The sequence below is a fragment of the Onychomys torridus genome, chromosome 18, assembly GCF_903995425.1.
Source record: "Onychomys torridus chromosome 18, mOncTor1.1, whole genome shotgun sequence".
In the NCBI taxonomy this organism is placed as follows: domain Eukaryota; kingdom Metazoa; phylum Chordata; class Mammalia; order Rodentia; family Cricetidae; genus Onychomys; species Onychomys torridus.
In genome coordinates, this window is record NC_050460.1 from 56,905,031 (window position 1) to 56,923,391 (window position 18,361).

Here is an 18,361-nt window from a genome sequence, read left to right on the forward strand (position 1 = left end):
GAATTCTCCCTTGTACTGGGAGAATGCCAGTACTTTTCAAATAGCAGTTATTGATAAGTGTTTAGGTACTATTGGGGCAAGTGACAGCCTCAGAGAAGGCTAACTAGGAGAGGCTCCAGGAACTGTGTTATCTTTGACACGTGCACTCAGTGTGGCACTTTGCTCAGTTAACCTTTGTGGAACACCGTCAGCCTGACCTGGGAAGATGTCCCAGACTCTGATCGGTACTCTAGTTAGAGCCCCTCAGCATTGAAGGACAGGCTTCTGATACTAAAAAGTAATCCAGAGGCTCCTGGAGGACCCCATCTGTGGCTCCTCTGCTGGCTCCACAGCGCATTAATTATTAACTTGAGGAAGATGGCAAGGGAGGATGAAGTGTGCAGAGTGCGTATTGGACATAAACACAGATGGGAAAACAGCCTGAATCATTCAGCTGTTGGAAAGAAAGTGTTACCAAGGTTCATTCTGGCATGAGCTCAAGAGGAAAGGGGTCAGTCACTCTTTATTTGGTCACTTCTTACATTTGTAGTACTCTTGAGATCCTCAGCCTAAGTTTGTTTGTTTGTTTATCTATTTGGCCATATTCCTTTGCCACACAGCTGCAACTGATCATCTTACAGGTTTCCTTTTCAGTAGTTTCATGTCAGCTTTAATAATTAATTGTTACCTCCACCAACTTGACATGCATTGGCTCTCTCCTCGGGATTGGAATCAAGCATGAGCTTGCGACCTTAGTAGGCAAACTCTACCCAGTAAGCCATCATGGATGAGCGTAGTCACTAGCTGCTTATGTGGTGAAATGTTAGCATCCTTATCCACACCAGCAGCAATACCTTCTACCCTCAGCCATGACTGTGGGTTGCAAAAAGTGGGGGTAAGGTGGAGAGGGCAGTTCAAACGGGTTCTCTCTAGTCCTTCCTGGTTAAGTAGTCCTACTTACTCTGTACACCAGGTGGCCTCAGATTCAGAGATGCACTTGAATCTGCTTCCCCAGTGCTGTGAGTAAAGGTGTGTGCCACTATGCCCAGCTAAAAGCAAAACCTTGATTTCACCTTAGCCTTTGCCTCAGTAGAACTCCAGTTACAGATACTGTGAGTTTTGGGTTTTGGTTTTTTGTTGAGGGTGCATGCCAGCACACATGTGGAAGTCAGAGGACAACTTTTGGGAGTTGGTTCTTCTACCCTCTTGGGAATCAAACTTAGGTTATCAAGGTTCACCTTGCAAACAGCAAGCAATTCTGCCCATCTCCCTCATTTTTTTCTTCCTGCTTTCTACTCACAACTGGTTGCATTCAAATGTGTCCATGTGCTTACTCCTGCTGTCCCATTTTTCTACATTATCTTGGATTCCTTCTCCTGGTTATTGTGTGTATTTGTATTCCTTATTACCTGTCTTCCTGATTGTAATTCTGCTACTGCTATACTGGTTGGTAGATTGTGACTGGTTAAAGTCTTACTGGTGAGCCACGAAGTAGATTGCTGAAGAACTTTCCTAAGGAGTGATAATATCCTTGCCAATACTTCTCAGCTTTAGTTTCTGTGTATTCCTAACTCAAATAAAGGCCTTGAGTCATTATCTGTATCAGTTTTCCTATATCTGTCCAGTCTGAGCTGGTCTGCCTCATTGGTGTCATCTGAAGTTCCTGCCATGCCCTTCCTCAGCTTAGCTCCTGTATTCTGTGTAGGCTCTTCCTCTTGGTTTATTGTTTTATATTTTAAACTACCTATCTGAAGATATTCAAAGATGGAACCCATTTTCTATCATATTGAATGACTATTCCTGGGGATACATGAGCAAGCATCTACTCATCCCAAATAGGGAGCCAACAACAGACCAAAGTACAGATATTAGAGTCCAACTTGGTGAGCTAGTGGATTTTATTAGGGCTGTTCATAGGAGTATGGATGAAGGGAGCAGAAAATCACAGATGCACCACCAAGACTCACCCCAGCATGGGTGACAGCTTATGAAACCCAGAGTGCACTGCATGGCCCACAGGCAGCTCACCTGGGCTGGTCTGAGCCTCTTCTAGGCAACTCAGCTTGTCTAAGTGTGGCAGCGGTCCTTACTGCTTGCATGTGCTTAGGAAGGTAGGAGCATGGTGAATCAGTTTCAGGGACACCCTGAATCCTTTTGAGTTGCTCAGTTCCTGAGTTTAAGGAGCTTCCCGCAGGGTGGAGGTTCAATGTCCCCTTCAAATATCCCATGAGTTTCCATCAACAGGATGTTTTATCTCCAGGACATCACTATACAACACTTCAGAATTTTGAAGGCAGGTGTTATGAAATGTCACTGTGTCCATACCTTGAGACAGATGTGCATGTGTTGTGCAAGCCATGATGAACTCAGAATGGATCCTGCCCTCTCCTGGGAAACCTTTCTTGTCTTATTTGTTAATAATTTCCTTCCGTGGTATGCCTGTGACAGTCTACGGGCAACTTTTGGATTCTGGGGGGGAGGGAGAGACTCACGTCATCAGGTTTGGCAGCAAACACTTTTACCCACTGAATCATCTAGCCAGCCTTTAAGAATGATGATAACCCCGAGTTGGTTTTCCGAACATCCTGAAGTGTTGTTTTGAGGGTAATGGTTCCCTATTCCTTGATGATAGTGTCTTCTCTCTGGAAACATTAACGTGTCCGACATTTTTGTCTCCTTACATAAGTTTTTCTACCTTTTTGGTTTTGGGGATTCCTTGTTAAAGATTTTAGCTTGCCTGACAATCATTAGTAATCATTACTAATGATTACTAATGTGTGTATATAGTACTAAAATATATTACATATAACATACACACACGTGTGTGTAGTAGTAGTAAAAGGAATATCTGTAGGATGGTCTGGTTGAGTGCTAGAATTGAATACAGAGCCTTACATGTGCTAAGGAAGAACTCTGCCATTGAGCTAGTGCTCAGCCCATTGTCTTAAGGCTTTCTTGAGTTAGACATTCTTTGGGGAACATGGCCAGGTTTAGATCAGATGTGGTGGTGCATGCCTTTAATCACACTTGAGAGTCAGAGGCAGGCAGATCTATGAGCTTGAGGTCAGCCTGGTCTTTGTATGGAGTTCCAGGCCAGCCGGAGATAGTGAGATCCTGTCTCAAAAAAAAAAAAAAAAAAAAAAAATTAGTTTTTTTAAAAAGAATAAAATGTGATACCATAAAACAGTAACTCATCTCCCCAAAAGGCCAACATGTAACATTAGTTCTGACTACCACAGCTATTATCTTCCTATATACAGGAAAGTTTAGAGTCCTCACGAATCTGTGGTACCAACTGTCCCACCAAGTTTCTTGCTGACATTCTATATTAAGTGTATAGGTGGGTTTTGTTTTGTTTTGTTTTCTGCTATTGGCAAAAGCAAAAGGTAATTAGATTTACAATTGTCCCTGAAAAAAGAAAGCGGACAAAATACATGAAATTAGTTTTTAAAATCGCAGGCCTCAGATACTGAAGAAAACTGATTCCTAATAAATAGGGGAGTTACCCATTGTCCGGCTTATACTTTACAAGGACATTATTCCACCGTGTAGACCAGAAGGCAGGGACTGAACCTTACTGAAGCCTGAAGAACTCAGGATGTGTGCAGGTCAGTCTTGAGTAGTCCATAGAACATGGATCTGAGAAGGCCACAGTAAGCAGGAAATTCTCTTACTGTAGATCTCCAGTGCTGTTTGACACTGTTAGCTCTGAGTTGTTGAAGGCTGGTGGTCTAGCAATACATCCCACAAGGTTTACTCACAGGATATTAGGCCAGACACAGAGGTGGCTACTAAGTGGACCAAAGATAAATGGAGATAAAATGGCTCGGATCTCACAAATAACATCTCCACAGCCAATCAGTCTTGAATCTTTAACAGGCATGGCATTTTTCTGGAAAAGTCAGTTTGCCTGGAGACGCACTAAGGTCGAGTTAGGAAGCAGAGGGAACAAGGGGAGAATATGGCTCAGGGACTTGATTTCTATGTGAGACAAGTTTAATTTCAGTGGGCTCTGGGTAACAGGAGTGCTCTTCAGCTCTCAAGTTATTAACCCTGGGCTTTGTGTACACGTCAGATAAAGGAGGGGACAGGGGTCCAGGACTGACTGGTCTGTATATGAGAACCACACTGGCAGGCACAGTATTTACAATCATTAGGAAGTAGCTGATCCTGAGAGCAGCACTCTGGGATTAGCAAGAACCCAAAATATCAAAGCACACATTCATAAAGTTAAAAAAAAATGATTAGTCACAGAGAACGCTAAAACACAAGGCTCTTTGTGTTATTTAGGAGGAAAACATGTCTATAAGCAAAGAAATGTTTTTTTAATCCAGTCTTATTAATTTTAATTTTTTAGTATTGAATGTGGAGGTGTGGGTGCCATAGAGGTACATATGACAGTCGGAGGACAGCTTTCAGGAGTTGCTTCTCACCTTCCACCATGGATGGGATCCAGGGATCAAACTAAGGTCCTTTTACCCATTGAGCTATCTTTCAAACCATCGAAACTGACAGTTAACATTCAGTATTGTCAGGAAAAGTTTTTTAAGAGTCTCTCTCTCTCTCTCTCTCTCTCTCTCTCTTTCTCTCTCTCTCTTTCAAGACAGGGTTTCTCTGTATAGTTTTTGGTGCCTGTCCTGGATCTCGCTCTGTAGACCAGGCTGGCCTCGAACACACAGAGATCCGCCTGCCTCTGCCTCCCGAGTGCTGGGATTAAAGGCGTGCGCCATCACCGCCCAGCTTAAAAGGTACTTTTATGAAATCTCAATTTACTATATTTAATTAGCTAAATTGGGGGGAGGTTGTTCAATATGAGAAAGTTTATTTGCTCAGATTTCCTTTTAGATTTATATATTTTGTTTTATGTATATGAGTGTTTTTCTTCAATGTATGTAGGTGCATTGTGTGCATGCTCAGTGCCCATGGAGGTCAAACAAGGGCATCTGATCTAGAACTGGAGCTAGGGATGGCTGTGAATCACCATGTGGATTTTGGGAAGCAAACCTATGTCCTGTACAAGAGCAACAAGTGCTAAAAACTGCTGAGCCATCTCTCCAGCCTCAAATTTGGGGTTTAATGCCTTTATGCTTTGGGATAAAGTTGAGACTTAAGTTTGAGTTGAATTGCAAGGACAATAATCTGGTAATGTGGTGTGACTTTTAGTGGCACTAGTGTGGTTGTCTTTCCAAATGTGCTTTCCTAAAAAACAACAAGTATTTAGAAAGCTTTGCAGAGTTGGGAAGATGACTTTATGAATAAAAATGCTTCACACAAATGAAGACCTGAATTCAGATACCCAGTACGATGTAACTAACAGCATATTATAGGGAGTAGACAGTGATTTGCCGGCACCAGCCTAGCACCAGGCTCAGTGAGAGACCTTGTGTCAAGGAAATATGGCAGAGAGCCATAAACAGAGTACACCTCCACACGTGTACATACTACCTCCATATACAAAGCCTGTCAGCGTTATGGACAGTATGCAAGGAAGTGAATGTAATATTTCATCTTTTACTTTTCAAGTAAAAGGTTACTATTACATGTAGTTTTTATGTATAAGTAACACTTTGAAATTAAATTATTTAATATTTGACTGATTTCAGTAATTGGAAAATAAAGAGGGTGTTGCATTTGAAAAACAAAAACAGACTAATTATCAGTACCCATGAAGGTCTTGTCTCATAAGTGAGGAACAATTAACTTGGACAAGCACTGTGATGGACCTGCCTAACAAGTCATAAAAACAAGACTTGAAAAAATCAAACTGTTTTTCCAAGCCCATTAAGTATTTCCTAGATTAGGCTGGGTGTGGTGATTCACGCCTGTAGCATCAAGATGAGCTCTAGGCCAGACTGGGTTACAGAGTAATTGCCAGGTCTGCTTGGCCTAGAATGAGACTCTGGCTCAAAGCAAAGCAGTTTTAAAATGGATATAGCAGAATAAGACTAAAAAGATACTGTAAGAATATAAAAATATCCAGCATCTTGGTAAAATATCTGGCATCCACTCAAAAACTGGTAGGCCTGCAGGAGACAGGAAAGCACAATAATAAGAGTAACCAAAAGAAGTCCCAACGGATACGGAGGGTCCATTAGCAGAGAGTGACATTAATAGAATTGTTACACCTGCATTCCATAGATTCAAATAGTTAAACAGAGGAGTTGGAGAGATGGCTCAGCACTTGATAGGACCCAGGCTCAGTTCCCAGGACATGGTGGTGCATAACCATTTGTAACTCCAGTTCCAGGGAATCCACACCTTCTGGTCTCCAGAGACACTATGCACATGGTGCACAACATTCATACACATAAACTAAATATTAAGGTGGGAAGTTTTGAAAGGAATGTGGTTAAAGAAAGGAGGAAGAGGAAGAAAAACCCAAATTGAATTTCTGGATGTGATTAACAGCAGATTACTCATTTCACAATAAATAAGAGCTGAACCTGGCAGCTCAGACCTGTAATTCCATTTACCCGGGAAACTGAAGCAGGAAGGTCAAAAGTTCTCAGATGGAGTAATTTAATAGCATCCTGTCTCCAAAAAGTCAGAAGCACGTGTGGTGTGGTGCTTCATGCCTGTAATCCCAGACCTTGGAAGAGAGAGGCAGAAGGAGCAGGAGTTAAAGGTCATCCTCCAGTATACAGTGAGTTCAAGACCAGCCTAGGTTACATAAGACCCACATCTCAAAAATGAAGAGAAACAAAGGTCTGGGGATATAGCTCAGTGGTAGAGGCTTGCCTAGCATGCCCCAGGTTCAATCCCCAGCACAGGTAAAGAAAGATTATGAGATTGAGGCATGAGGCGGTTTGAATGAAAAGGGTCCCACAGGCCCATATATTTCTACACTTGGTCCACAGCTGGTGGAACTTGTGTGGAGAGGAAAAGACTCATTCCCAGTGTTCTCACCCTGCTTCACGGTTGTGGATCAGGATGTGAGCTCTCGCTCTTTGCTGCCAGACCTCCGCCATCATGGGTCACATGCACGCTCCAGGGAAGGGCCTGTCCCAGTCGGTGCTGCCCCACCGTAGTGTCCCCACGTGGCTGAAGCTGATGTCTGACGACGTGAAGGAACAAATTTACAAACTGGCCAAGAAAGACCTGATTCCCTCCCAAATAGGTGTGATCCTGAGGGACTCGCATGGTGTGGCGCAGGTCCATTTTGTGACTGGTAACAAAATCCTGAGAATCCTTAAGTCGAAAGGCCTTGCCCTTGACCTCCCTGAGGATCTGTACCATTTGATAAAGAAAGCGGAGGCTGTCCGAAAGCATCTTGAACAGAACAGAAAGGATAAGGATGCTAAACTCCACCTGATTCTAATAGCAGAATTCACCGGCTGGCTTGTTACTATAAGACTAAGCGAGTTCTCCCACCCAATTGGAAATATGAGTCATCCACAGCCTCTGCTCTTGTGGCATAAATTCTCTCGTGTACACAGCAATAAAATCACTTTGAATTAAAAAAAAAAAAAAGATATGAGCTCTCAGTTTTCCCTTTGCTTCCTATCATGGACTCTTAAACCTCTGAAACTGTAAGCCAAATTAAAGGCTTTCTTTTATAAGTTGCCTTGGACATGGTGTTTTATCACAGCAAAGTCAAAGTAACAAAAGACACAACTAAAAGAAACTGTGCAACAATTCAACATAGAGAAAAGCTGGGAAAAGAGTGAACTATGGGTACTTCAGGTGACAAAGGAGTAACTGGAATACCCCAAGGAAGAACAGAAGAATTATTTGAAAAAGTAATGGCCAGAATTTTTCCAAACTTGATGAAAACGAAACAAACCCATAGATCCAGCAAGTTTAATGAACTCCAAGGAGACAAAACATGAGGAGAAGACACCAAAACTCAACAAGTGGTAAGTAGAAAAAAATCTTTAAAAGTAGCCTGGAAATAAAAGCTGAGATCCAAGGACCAAAGAAAAGGATGGCAGCTTTCTCATTTGAAACATAAGCAAGAAGGTAATGGAGTATTCTTAGTAATTAGAAAGGTAGGGCCAGCAAGAAGGCTCATGTAAAGATGATTTCCACCAAGCCTAACGACCTAAGTTCAATCCCCCGGTACCCACCCACGTGGTGGAAGGAGAGAATCAACTCTAGTGATGTCCTCTGATCTCCACATAAGCACTGGGGCACTTACACTCACTAGGAAGGCTGAAGCAGGAAGATTGCAACTTTGAGTTCCGTACCCAGCCTGGACTACACAAGAGACTGTCTCAAGAAAAATGGGTTAAAGAGTTTGCCATGCAAACCTGAAGCCTCAATTTGATCCCTGGAAACCCATGGCATGCATGCTAACACTCCCACCCACATACATACACACACCATACATTATCATCATCGTTTTTTTTTTCTGTGTTTTTCTTTTCCTTTTTTTGTTTTTTGTTTTTTGTTTGTTTTGAGACGGTATCTCTGTAACACCCCTGGCTGTCCTGGAAATCACTTTGTAGACTAGGCTGACCTCAAACTCACAAACCCCACCTTCCGAGTGCTGGGATTAAAGGTGTATACCACCACCACCATCTGGCCATCTTTTTTTTTTTTTTTTTTTTTTTTTTTTGTAAGTGTATCATTTGTTTTTGACAGGATCTCATTCTGTATCCAAGGTTGGCCTGGAATTTGTGGTGAAGCTTAGGCTGGCCTCAATGTTTCAGTCTTCCTTCCTTAGCCTCCCAAGTGCTAGGATTGTAGGCACACCACCATGCCCAGCTCAGAAATAAACTTTGTGTAAAAATATAAATAGTAGAAGTAAGAGCTGAGTGTGGATTCTATACAATAGAAGCTGAAGGAACATTTCCTAATTCTTTTTATAAGGTTCTATTACCCTGATATCAAAATTTCACCAAGACCCAACAAAAAAAGAAAATTGTATACCAATATCCTTTATGAATATACATGCAAAAACTCTGAATAAGATACTTTGGAAACAGGGTTCAAGAACACATTAAAAACATCCACCATGGTAAAATTGGTTTTATCTCAGAGATGCAGGAATGGTTCAACATACATAAATCAATAAACATAATTCACCACATAAAAGGATTCAAAGACAAAAAAAAAAAAATCAAAAAAAACGCATGATCATCGGATGAAATGGAGAAAAGGCCTTTGACAAAATCCAACACCCCTTCATGATAAAAGTCCCTGGAGAGACTAGAAATTACAAGACAAATACCTCAACATAATAAAAGCAGTCTACAGCATGCCCACAGCCAACATCATTCTAAATGGAGAGAAACTCAAAGTATAGCCAGTAAAATCAGGAACAAAACTGTTCCCTCTCTCCATACCTACTCAATACAGTAGTTGAAGTCTTAGCTAGAGCAATAGGACAACTGAAGGAGATCAAGGGAATACAAATAGGGAAGGAAGAAGTCAACGTATCTTTATTTGCAGAAGGTGTGATTTTATTTTATGTATAGAAGACCCTAAAAATAACCAGGAATCTTCTAGAGTTCTAAACACTTTAGCTAGGTAGCAGAATTCAAAATTAACACAAAAATCAGTAGCCTTCCCATATACAAATGGCAAACAGGAAGGAAGGAAAGGAAGGAAGGAAGGAAGGAAGGAAGGAAGGAAGGAAGGAAGGAAGGAAGGAAGGAAGGAAGAAAAACTACCTTGAAATAACTCTAACCAAGTGAAAGACTTGTATAATAAAACTTTAAGACACTGAAGAAAGAAATTGAAGAAGACCTCAGAAGATAGAAAGACCACCCCTGCTCATCAACTTGTAGGAATAATACTGTGAAAATGATCATTCTACCAAAAGCACCTATAGATTCAATGTAGTCCTCATCAAAATTCCAACACAGCTCTTCACAGAAATTATAAAACAATCTTCAGCTTCATATGGAACACACACACATAAAAATAACCAAGGATAGCAAAAACAAGCTAACAAAAACATGAATAAAAAAGGAACTGCTGAGGTATCACCATCCCAGGTTTCAAGTTGTACTACAGAATTATAGTGCTAAAAACAACATGGTATTAGCATAAAAACAGACATGTGGGGGCTGGAGTGATGGCTCAGGGATTAAGAGCACTGACTGCTCTTCCAGAGAACCCAGGTTCAATTCCCAGCACCCACATGTCAGCTGTCTGTAAATACAAGATCTGACACCCTCACACAGAGATACATACAGGCAAAACATGAATGCTCATAAAATAAAAATAAAAAATAATTAAAAAAACCCAGACATGTTGATCAATGGAATAGAATTGAAAATTTAGACACAGTTCCACACACCTACAGACATAATTTTTGACAAAGAAGCAAAAAATATGCACTGGAGAAAAGACAGCATCTTCAACAAATGGTGCTGGCCAAGCTGTGTAGCTGCATGTACAAGAATGAAAATAGATCCATATCTATCATCCTGCCCATAACTCAACTACAAATTATTCTAGGACCTCAACATCAGACCAGATAGATACTCTGAATCTGATAGAGAAAAAGTAGAGAATGGTCTTGAACTCATGGGCATAGGACAGGACTTTCTGAAAAGGACACTGATAGCATAGACATTAAGACCAACAATTAATAAATGGGGCCTCATGACGCTGAAAAGCTTCTGTATAACAAAAAATGCCATCATTCAAGCAAAGTGTCAGCCTGCAGAATGAGAGAGAAAGTATTTACCAACTATACATCTGATAGAGGGTTAATATTGACAATATATAAAAAACTAAAAAAAATAAACATCAAGATAACAACCCAATTTAAAAATGATATGTACAACTAAGCAGAAAGTTCTCAAAAGATGAAATACAAATGACTGAGAAACATTTTTGTTATTGTTTGTTTTGTTTTTCAAGACAGGGTTTATCTGTGTAGCCCTGGCTGTTCTGGAACTCTCTCTGTAGACCAGGATGGCCTCAAATTTAGAGATTCACCTGCCTCTGCCTCTTAAGTGCTGGGATTAAAGGCATGCACAACTGCCCAGTAAGAAACATTTTTTTTTAAATGTTCAACATCTTTAGCTTTCAGGGAAATGCAAATTAGATCCTCTTTGAGAGTTCATCTTGGCTGGTCAGAATGGCCAAGATCAGTTTAAAAAAAAAAAAAAAGATAGTACATGCTGGCAAGGATTTTGAGAAAAAAGAACACTTACTCATTGATGGGACTGCAAACTTGTACAGCCACTATGGAAATCGGTATGATGGTTTCTCAGGAAGCTGGGCATTAATCTACTGTATGACCCAGCTATACCACTCTTGGGCATATATCCAGAGAACCCTATGTCTTTCTACAGAGTTGCTTGCCCATCCATGTTCATTTTTTCTCATAGTTGCCAGAGGGCTGGAGAGATGGCTCAGACGTTAAAGGCTAGGCTCACAACCAAAAATATAAAAATGCCAGAAATTGGAAACAGCCTACATGACCATTAATTGATGAATGAATAGTGAAAATTTGGTACATTTACACTATGTAATATTATTCAGCTGCTAAGAAAAATGAAATTTGCAGGTAAATGGATGGAGCTAGAAAATAAATCCTCCTAAGTGAGGTAACCCATACCTAAAAAGCAAATAGTGCATGCTTGTAGTTGGCCCACAGTCAGGACAAATCTCCCTTACCCGCCAGTCCCACAGTTGCTCAGACCCAACCAAGTAAGCACACAGAGACTTATATTGTTTACAAACTGTATGGCCGTGGCAGGCTTCTTGTTATCTGTTTCTTCTATCTTAAATTAACCCATTTCTATTAATCTATAAGTTGCCACATGGCTCGTAGTTTACCAGTACCTTACATCTTTCTTGTCATGGCAGCAGCTGGCCATGTCTCTCTGCCCCAGCCTTCCACTTCCCAGAATTCTCTTCTTTGCTTGTCCTGCCTATACTTCCTGCCTGGCTACTGGCCAATCAACATTTTATTTATACAGAGTGATATCCACAGCACTTCCCCTTTTCTTTTTTGTTAAAAAAGGAAGATTAACTTTAACATAGTACAATTACAGATAACAAAACAATTATCAAGCAAGAATTATAGTTACAATATTTAAGAATATATCCTATCTATCTTACATTTGTGAGTTTAAGGTTTTATATCTAACTTACCTTTTATCATAACTGAGGAAATTATAACTATCTAGTCTTCAACCACATCAAAGACCCCAGAAGGTTATATTATTACCTGAGAACCGGGAGAAAGATGCAAGCAACTTTCGGGAGTCTTGTCAGAGTAGACAGAGACAGCTGGCAGCCTGGACAGTCATCTAATGTTCCTTTGTAAAGTTGGGGCATTTGTCTTCAGCCCACAAGGCTAGAGTCTCTTGGTCACTTTTTTCAGTGTCCTGTAGAATGTCTGGCAGTTTCCTCTGCGAAGCAAGAAGCTGAAGGACCATTTTGTTAAGCAAAGTTCAGTGGTCACCTTTCTATGGGTCCTGCATGTCCAGTTGATCAAGCAGTCCAGGCAAGAACAGTTTCTTGCCCAAATGGCTGTTTTTGCCAAGGTGAAGATAAATTTCATATGAAGTGTCTCCAATGTCCATCCTCCTCTCTGAAGTAAATCGGTGTTGCCAGGAGCAGACATGTCTCATTGTCCAGAAAGTTTGAATTTAAAAAATATTTTAAATGCCATATTCTGTAGGTCTTTGAAGTATTTGAAGATTACTTATCTATCTGAAATATCTCTATGTATATCTAGAAGACTTAACTAACATGACTATGAGTATGATTATCATAGATGACTAATTATTAATCTATTTTTACTTATTCATTACAATTTAAAATGAGCTATATAAACATAATACCTTGAACAAGAGTAGAAATATACACACAGTATAACAAAATTAACTTTAAGTTTGTATCAATAGACTAAAATCTATACCAATGTAAAACATTTTAAACAAATTGTTGCTCTTTAAAAGTAAGTTCATTAATCTCCCCTTTTATCCTATTATATCTATATCATATCCCCCCTTTTTTTTTCTTTAGAGAGAGATCACATTTATAATCAACCTGATTTAAATAAAAATATTGGTTTTTCTCTGTCCCACATCAGAGGGCTTTTCTGATTTGGGACATAAGAATCTCGAATCTCTTAACCTTTTTTTTTTTTTTTTGTCAATATGTCTGGGTTTAGAGAAGGAGTGAGCCAATTCCATCTTCAAAGCCAGCTTGGTAATTTTGGGAAATTGGGCGTAGTTTTTCTTACTATTTCCTGCTGGAGGGGGGCGCTGTATCTTATGGTGACACAAAGAAAATTTTAGGATTATGGAGTAGTCTGTGAGGGTAAACCTCTGAGCCAGTTGCCTTAAAACCATTCTGGATGTTGGATCACCTGGGCCATTGTGTCATCGGAGACCTTTCAGGTGGTCTTGGCTGATCAAACCTGATGTATCTTAATCTGGAACAAATCCATAGCCTCTGGCTTTCTGTGGAAAGAAAAGCAGAGACTCTTTTCCAAAGCAACATATCCTTATATCCAAATTTTGAAGTCAAGGTACCTTTAAAATTTACATATTTGTTTAACTCAACAGCTTTTACGATCAAATCTTTTTCTGCAGTTAAAAATCCCAAAGACAAGACAAACCAGATTCTCTGTGTAATATCCATCTTTGTAAGACTGAAACACCGCTGTGGCTGCTGACTCCGCCCACCTCAGCTTCCCAACATGGCGATGGTACAGTTTACTGCCAGCTCTGGGTCTGGAGCCATGTGTACCATCAACTATCAGAAGCAGTTCTATCAAAGAAGTGCATAGCCCAGAAACCCTTTTTTTTTTTTTTTTTTTTTTTTTTTAACTAGCAAAGGCTAAATCTAACACGCAGCAGAGTAAAGTGCCACTTGTAGACTCCTCATTCCCACCGCACTACAGGTCAGACATACACGCCAGGAACCCGCCATAGTAGCTCAAACTGGCAGGTTGCCGCTAACTTGAGAGAGACAACTAGGAAGCTGTTTTTAGCTCCGTTTTAGAATCTTTTTTCTCAGGTTTTAGGTGGAAACTCTTGCCAACACGTTGGGTGCCATTTGTAGTTAGAGTTTTCCTGCCTGGCCCACAGTCAGGACAAATCTCCCTTACCTGCTAGTCCCACAGTCACTCAGACCCAACCAAGAAAGCACACAGAAACTTACATTGTTTACAAACTGTATGGCTGTGGCAGGCTTCTTGTTATCTGTTTCTTCTATCTTAAATTAACCCATTTCTATTAATCTATAAGTTGCCATATGGCTCGTAGTTTACCAGTACCTTACATCTTTCTTGTCATGGCGGCAGCTGGCCGTGTCTCTCTGCCCCAGCCTTCTACTTCCCAGAATTCTCTTCTCTGCTTGTCCTGCCTATACTTCCTGCCTGGCTACTGGCCAATCAACATTTTATTTATACAGAGTGATATCCACAGCACATGTTTTCTCTTCACTTTGGATGTTGACTTTTAAGTTTTCAATATGTGTGCTTCACTCTGAATAACGAAGGATGTATCTAGTAATGGACTTGGGGGAGGGGCTTCTCCCAAGGAAGGGGAAGCAGAGTACAGCGTTATAAAGAAGTGAAGAGAAAACTAGAATAGGAGAATTAAATGGCGGGGGGAATGAGTGGGCAGGGTGAAAGAGGGAATGTGGGGAGGGCGAGCTAACATGAAAGGTCTTTTGAAAATGTATACAGAAACCTATTATTGCAGAAGCTTTCTAAATATATATACATCTATGAAAAGTATTTAAATGAAGTCACTATATAACAGGGAGAGAATGCCCCAACTAGACATCTTATGCCACCAAATAAAACTTCCAGTGGAAGGAATGGGTTACATCGTGTTGAGCCCCTGGCCAAAGGGGTCCCATGGACACCCTCCCACCCCTTGCCCAGACATTACAGGATATTGCCACAGCTGTTGGTTACTCTCCACAACCTGACAGTAAGGCTTGAAGATGGCACTTACTATGTCATCAAACATGGTAAAATCAAGATGATGCCTAAATAGAAGCTTCAACCCTACAGATTAGCCTCGATGTTACTGGAAGGTACTCTACATGCTACCAAAGAAGAAAAGTAATCATCCATATCACCCAGCTACATAACCAGGGGGTGGTGGCGCACACCTTTAATCCCAGCACTGGGGAGGCAGAGGCAGTTGGATCTCAGTGAGTTCGAGGCCAGCCTGGTCTACAGAGAAAGTTCCAAAATGGCCAAGGCTAGACAGAGAAACCTGTCTCAAAAAATAAAATTAAACAAACAAACAAACAAAACAAAACAAAAAAAACCCACCCAACTACAAACCCCCTTCTACTGGTGCATTAGTGGATAAATGCTATAGGAGTAACCAACCACTTTTTGATTGGCCCACTCCACTCAGTGGAATCCATACCTGACACTGATGAAGTAGCCAAGAAGCTCCAGGAGAAAATCTACTACTGTTTTTCTGCTAAAGGAACATAGAAATAAAGTGACTTCTAATGACATGCTGTTCTAGACAGGCCATGAGCTCCAGGAGAAAAGCTACTACTGTTATTCTGCTAAAGGAACATAGCAATAAAATGACTTCTAATGACATGTTATTATGCCCATAGATCAGTACATTGCTCAGCCCTCATCCGAGAACTTCCTTTTTTCAGTGGGTGGTGATTAACACAGAGACCCACCACTGGGCAATGTGCAGACATTGAGAGACTTTGGAGCACTCAGTCCTAAGTGGGATGTCTTTGCTGAACACCTCCTCTCAAAGCTCAGGGACCTATACAGAAGAAGTGGGAGACTGTAGGTGCCAGAAGTGGTGGATGACCCTAAGGAAAGAGTGTCTTCCCAATACAAGGGGATTGATACATACATTCACTCACAGAGACTGTGACAGCATACATAGGACCTGTGCAAGCTCAGCACTGAGAAAGGAGGTAGATAAATAGTCCCACCCCTCACCAGGAAGTTATCTGCAGCTGATGCCTTCTGGGAAAGGGAAAATCAGATTTCTCCAGTGGAGTATCACTGAGTCTATAAGGCACACCCCAGGACAGGCTGCATGCTCAGGAGCAGTTGACCAACCCAAAATGGAGTCCATTTTGTGTGCGTTTTGGGGTTGCTTTTTGTTCCATTTTGGTATTTTTTTTATCTTACTGGTTTTTTGTTTCAATTTTTTATTTTTGTTTTTGCTTTTATAAAGACAGAAAGAAAACACACCAGGTTAAGTATGTAAGGAGGCAGAGAGTAATTGGGAGGAGTTGAGGAGGGGAAGGATATGATCAAAATATATTGTAAGAAAAAACAAAATAAATATCAAAGAGGGGGGAAGGATGAAAAAAGGGGCTCGGGGAGGCTGGAGAAGCCTCAGTGTTTAAGAGCACTCTTGCAAAGGATCTGAGTTCAGTTCCTAGCACCTGCATTCCGTGGGTTACAGGCATCTGTAACTAGATCTCCAAGGGGATCCAGTAACACTCACACACACACACACACACACACACACACACACTTAAAAGTAATAAAAATAACTGGGCAGTGGTAGCACTCGGGAGGCAGAGCCAGGCAAATCTCTGAGTTCAAAGCCAGCCTGGTCTACAGAGGGAGATTCAGGACAGGCACCAAAGCTACACAGAGAAACACTGCCTCGAAAAACAAAAAACCAAAACAAACAAACAAACAAAAGTAATAAAAATAAATATGAAAATAAAAAGGTGAAAAAGCATATTTACTGTCTTAGGTTTTCTCTTACTGTAATAAAACACCAAAACCAAAAGCAACTTGGAAACAAAGGGTTTATTTCAGCTTACACTTCCACATCACAGTCCATCACTGAGGAAAGCCAGGGCAAGAACGCAATTAGGGCAGGAATCCGGAGGCAGGAACTGAAGCAGTAGCTATGGAGGAATGCTGCTTACTGGCTTCCTCTTGGTGGCTTGCTCAGCCTGCTTTCTTATAGAACCCAGGACCACCAGCCCTGGGATGGCCCCACCCACAATGGCCTGGCCTCTCTCCCATCAGTCACGAATTAACAAAATGTATCGCAGTCTTGTGTATTGGCCAATCTGGTGGACACATCTTCTCAACCAATTCCCTCTTCCAAAATGACTCTAGCTTGTATCGAGTTGACATAATAACATTAATAACAGCCTAGCTTTGATTGTTAATATTGATGTGACTAATTAATATCAGTTAGGCACATTTCAGAAGAAGAAATACCACCAGGCTATGATAAGGATCTTTTCATGATAATAGCAGGGCAGTTAATCAAGGGTCCATGGCAGACTTAGATATGTATGCTCCCAATAATTAATCTTCAGAACATACAAAGAAAAAAAAGTGGTAGAACATCAGTAAGAAATAGACAAATCCACAACTGTAGTCAGAGACTTCAGTGTTCCCTCTCAACAGATGAAATAAACAGGAAGAAAATCAGCAAGCATAGCCTAGACTTAAACAATACCATCAACCACCACTTTGATTAACACTTTTACCCAGCAGCAACGGAATATACATTCTTTACAAGCACACACATTTACCAATACTGGCCATATGGTGAGCTGTGAAATTAATAAAAAAAAATTCCAACAGTACAGAGCCACACTGCATTCTCAGACAAAAGCGAAATTAAAAACCATAGGTCCAGCGAGTTGGCTCAATGGGTAAAGGCCCTTGCTGTGCAAGCCTGGTAATGAGTTTAATTCCTGCAGCCCACGTAGGTATTGAAGGAAAAAACTAAGTCCATATAGTTGTCTTCTGACCCCCACATGTGCACCATGGAACATGTACCCACCCACCCCTACATACCACACTAATAATTATCAATGTTTTCAGTTAGACGCTATAAAGGAGAGGACCTGAACTCCTGTGAAATTATATGAAGACCTTGCAAATCAGTGCGACACTTCCTTAAAGGGTTAGAGACACCTGCCACGTGGCCTAGCCATTCTACTCTAAATGGTTAGGATATGAATTGTAGCCCCTTGATTCACAGCTGCTGTTGCTCCACAGAAGTGACTGGATTATCAGTGGGCTAATTCACCAATGGGCTTACAATCGGATGGGTTATTGGAGGAAGAAGCTCACCCAGAGTCGATCTTTTTCTCCTCCAGCCTTTTCCCTCTTTTCTAGCAGCTGCAAGGTGAGTGAGTGGCTTTGCTTGAACATGTTCAGCCTTTGCTCAGGCCCAAGAGACCAAGTAAACATGGTCAGACACCCTTGAAATAACAAACAAATTCTTCCTCTCCTAAGTTGTTTTTCTTAGGTATTTTCTCATAGCAATGGAAGACTAATTAATACACATTCCTAGGTGCTTACTAGAGAAAAGAATTGCTCATACCATAGCTAGTACATGAATTTTCATAGCAGCCGTATCTGTCATAGCCAGAACTTAGAAACAACCAAATATCCATCAACAGGCTCATGGATAAACTCTGGTACACCCACGAAATACTATTATATATATATATAGAGAGAGAGAGAGTATATTTG

At 40.9% G+C, this 18,361-nt stretch overlaps 1 pseudogene; it reads left to right on the plus strand.

The window, feature by feature from the left end:
• Window positions 1–6,948: 6,948 nt before the first annotated feature.
• Window positions 6,949–7,397, plus strand: LOC118570057 (annotated as a pseudogene).
• The last annotated feature ends 10,964 nt before the right edge of the window (window positions 7,398–18,361 follow it).